This window comes from Notothenia rossii (genome assembly GCF_949606895.1).
Source record: "Notothenia rossii genome assembly, contig: scaffold_592, whole genome shotgun sequence".
Taxonomy (NCBI): Eukaryota; Metazoa; Chordata; class Actinopteri; order Perciformes; family Nototheniidae; genus Notothenia; species Notothenia rossii.
In genome coordinates this window covers 1469-6162 of record NW_027639645.1, presented here as the reverse complement: position 1 = coordinate 6162, position 4694 = coordinate 1469, and the positions used below count along the sequence as shown (strand labels likewise).

The following is a 4694-nucleotide window of genomic DNA, read 5'->3' as shown; positions in this document are numbered from 1 at the left end:
ACTTACCACCTCTTTACAGCTCCATTCATCTCCAAGCTTCCAACATTCACCTGGCGGTGGTGCCTTGGATGAAAACAACTTTTGATATGATACAATACAACAACAATAGTTAACACCTATCCACAGCAATAAGCACAATGAGAAGACTAATGGTCTCTTTTATACCAATTTCTATTGGAGTGAAATGAACTGTGCCATGTCACATAGGATTGGAATGGATGATTGGCTGTGTTTTGTGAATATAGAGGAGATGGCAAAAGTAAATATACTTTGTTCTTACCTAAAGCATCTATCCTCCTCTTCGTACCCCTGCCTGCTCCTCCCGCATTAGACTCTGGGGACTTAGCTTTTAAAATCTTGTTCAAGCTGTCCACTCTGTAGTTGGATCTCATGACCTCAGCTTTATGACCCACCCGGCCTGAAAAAGGGTGTCTACGATGGCTGGTACTGAGAGGTGTTATGGTCCTCTTCTGCCTTTTGTGTTTGGGTGGCGTGAAGGTGAGAGGAAGACTACTGTCATGTGGGGTGTGTTGCTTTACGTCCTCGAAAAGATCATTTAGTCTTGATATCACTGTACACATGAACGTCTCATCCTGTAGGTGGTATGTGTGCTCAGTAATTTCCCGCAATAAGGTCCCACACTGCTGTCGTTTCCTATCTCTTGAGGACTTTGAGTGGTTACCACTGCTCTGATTAAAACGAGAGTTAGAACGACGTCTCTTCTCGATCTTCCCGCAATCTTCCCGCGTCCCGCCCACCCCGACCCTTTCCGATTACAGCCGAGCCGCTCCGATTACAACGAGAGTTAGAAAGAGAACGTGACGTCATATTTACATTAGACGGATCCTTTCTAGCCATAACCGAACAGCCGGGACACCAATATGGAAGTGCCACACACTGCAATTCATCTAGTGGCCAGTAGGAGCAGTCTGCAGAAGGGAGCAATTTCCATAGACCCCCATGTTAAAATGCCCAACTTTACAGCAGAAATAAACATGTTTACATCGTGGTTCAAAAAAAATATTCTCTGTATAGTTAGATCCCCCCTTCATGAATATGGATTGGGGGGGTGAATCTTTTCTCAACTCATCTGTTTAATTAATATTAAGCCTTAAAGTTATGCATATATTAGGGCATGGTCTCATTGAGTGACAGCTCTGTCAAGTGACTGCTGCTGCTAGCTTCTTGTCTCTCTGCTAGCTGCTCCGTGAAGCTAGCTACAGGGACTCTGCCTGGTCAGTTCATCCAGGGAACACAACTTGAAGCCGGCCGTGGTTGTTTGTTCTTCATGCTTATATATCGGACTATTGTGACTCGCTCTGCGGCTAAAACAGACGGTGCATGAATGCGGTTTGCGGTAAGTGAAATTCGAGTACTTTATTTATGTGTTAATGATTTTTAATCAGCTACGTAATTAATGTTAAGGCTTGGGTTAGCGTGTAAGCGAGTGCTAGCTACATCGGTACTAACGATGCTAATAGTAGCCTCCAAGTTAAAATCATAGACTATAAAGGTTAAAACGAAATAGACAAGTGTTAAGCGTTACGTTTTGACAGGGACGACATTGGTTGTAATGCACAGCACGCGCCAGCAGAGGGCAGGGGAGGGCAGTCCGTCTTTCCCGCTCTCAGAGCTCAGCACAGAGCTGATCTGAGCAAGATGGCGGCAGCATTTGCCGGCCCCGAACTCGGAGAACTAGTAAAAAAGAAAAATGCCTCTGCGCCTGTTTGGGACTATTTTGGGTTTACTCCCAATGACTTCGCCAGTGACTTCATCCAGCACAACGAGAGACAGAGGCACTTCTTTGGGAATGTTTAAGACGGGGTGAGTGAGTGTTGACATTTTTTAATCCTATACAACTGGTTGATGGTTTTGTAGTCGAGGTCGGACGGTTTTAAAAACGAAAGCATTTACGTGCTAAACATTCACGCGAGTAATCCAATGAATCAAATGGAAATAAGGTTAACACATGCACGGAATAATATTGCCAAACTAGTTAGTGAATATAGCAAACTTTATTCAATAAGTCAAGTATTTACTCCCGGAAAATCTTTATGTATGATGATAAATTGTTAACTTAGCTCACAATGGAAACAACGTCGGACATCTACAAACACGTCCTGTATCCGATCTCAAAATGTGCCATTTGCACAATGTGTCATGTATGCAGCCCTTGTTTTGCACTTGCACGCACGTCGCGGCACTTTGCGAGCGTCTACCGGCTCGGGCTGCATTTTACACCGAATATATAATATACCATTCGAAACATCTATTTGCCGCCGAACGCCACCTCACTCAAGTCGACTCAAGTCATACCGTCATATACCGTATACCACGGTATGATGTCAGCAAGGTGTCACGGTATGAAAAAAATGATACCGCCCAAGCCTAATTGGTAACACAACTTCCAAGTTACAGTCAAATAAAAAGGACCCTGACTCGGACAATATACAATCCAACATGTTCAACAGAAGATAATCAGTTTATATTGTTTGTACACATGGTACTTTACATATATATCTGTTTGTTTAAGGTTTCCAGGTGATGCAGACAGGCTGGACCAGAGAGTGAGAGACAGAACTGGACTCCTCACAGCGGTGAACTTCAGCACAGGTATAAAGACTCTTTTTTTCATACTGTACAACGAATCAAGAAAGATATTGGTTTAAATAAATGAAGTTTTGACTTGAATACACTGATATACATTCCATTAAACAATACTAAATACTGGATCACCTACACATCAGTTAAGTTGAGGGTTTTTTCCATGCAAAAAGTTACATTTAGATATTTAGCAATATGACTTTGTCAGCTTTCTAATGTAATGTATTGAAGGCAAAGATATCTAACACATAGTGAGAACTGCTACTATTTATCTCTCAATATTGTCTGAAAAAACGTGGTAAAAGTTATTCTTTCAGTGAGACAACAGAGCAAGCTTCTACAGTTGCACTACGTTTTGATAACAGTTAAATATTATTTTGATAATAACATATATTTCAATGTTGATGAACTTCATACTGTTCATTCATAATCTGATTGTCTTTGTAGCTCACTGTTTAAATAAAAAAAACATTACAATTACGAAATAATTATATCTACAGCCCCTAAAAACACAAACACACCGCTTTCATAAATAACACAATTGTTCTGCAATATTATGTTTTATGTTTCCTGTCACTTTTGTTAGGAAAGGACATGCCTGAAAGACACAGCATTTTTTCCTTCTCTGAGGGTCAAGAAGAACATCCAAGAGGAACATTAAAAGCTGATGTTATGAGATTTTAATACCAGTACAGGATATTCACTCAGAAACTACTTTTAGTCAGCTGATCGAATGCTGCTATTTCCACATCTACACTCCATCAGCTGATTATTTATATTTGCCTCGCTTTATGAGCTTCACATCACTTGTGCCGCAGAGTTTGCAATGTCACAAATAAATGGGGCAAATCTTCAGTCAGATGTGAATGTGTAATCTAACATTTTCAGTAAGAATAATGGACGAAAGGAGTTCAAATACAAATACAATTTATTGAAATGTGAACCAAAACTTAATCAAACATGTTTTAAATAAAAAGCACATATGGACAGAAGGTGTAAACCTATTACATGTATAAGTAAACAATTTAGTCAAATAACGTGACAGACTAGGCCTGTGCAGTTGGTATCAGCTTTGCCCAGCATGGGCTCCTCCATCAGGCCTGGTCCTCCTCGCAGAGGAAAGACCCTCAGTCCTCTCCAAACCAACAGACAGGACGTCCATCACACAGAGGTTTCTCCCTGAAGTCTCTGCTGCTCTCTGGACACCACGCTGTCTCAATCCGTCCACACTGAATATGAGAGGGGGAAAATGAAAATAATAAATGCTTTAGAGTAGACAATAAGAAATATAAAGTTGACTGTTGAGTTACTCAGTTTTTTTAGATTGTCAATACTATTACTGTATAACTAATATCTCAGGTTAAGAGGCACATTCAAATAAAGATTGGTCTTTAAATACATTTTGTCTTTTGAATTGCTAGTGGATGCCCGGAGCTGTTAGATTAACATTAACATGCTTATTGTAGTTGTAGGTGCACTGCCTTGCGGCCTGTAGCACCGTCCTTGATGGAGCATATGTGTGGACTTCACCTGCATTTTACAGGAAAGGAGTGAGCAGAGAGTAGAGTAGTTGTCGATTCTCATTCTGTTTTCTGTGAATATCTGCCTCATCCTCTCAGACTTTGAGTTGCGCGCGCTACTAAAGAGACGTGTTACCATGGAAACCAAACAATGGTGTAGCTGTATTAAAGTCCGAGTGGAAACAGTCGTGTGTAAATCTGATTTTGTCAGAAATCGGGAGAAATGCGGGAGAAATATGACCCCGGGAGGAAACCGGGAGAGGGCAATGAAATCGGGAGTCTCCCGCGAAAATCGGGAGGGTTGACAAGTATGACCCACACTCAACCAGATGACTGGTTTCAGGGCCAGTCCACGTCTGAAAAAATAACCAGCTCACTAGATTGCACTCGACTGTAGACCACTTGAAGTGGTAGAAGATAAGGGGCTGCAAAAGGTACTACAGATTGCATCGTCTGACACAACATATGAGCTACCATGCAGAAAGACAGTGACAAAAAGAATCCAGCAGCTTTATGACAATGAAAAGGAAGATAAAGGGAATTTATTGGAGAAAGCCGAATGTGTTGCCC

General features: G+C 41.3%; 1 long non-coding RNA gene across 1 annotated transcript; it reads left to right on the top strand.

Moving 5' to 3' along the window:
• Window positions 1–1061: 1061 nt before the first annotated feature.
• LOC307027562 lies at window positions 1062–4004 on the top strand. Its single transcript, XR_013804682.1, has 2 exons — window positions 1062–2613; window positions 3191–4004. It is a non-coding gene; the product is annotated as an uncharacterized lncRNA (long non-coding RNA).
• The last annotated feature ends 690 nt before the right edge of the window (window positions 4005–4694 follow it).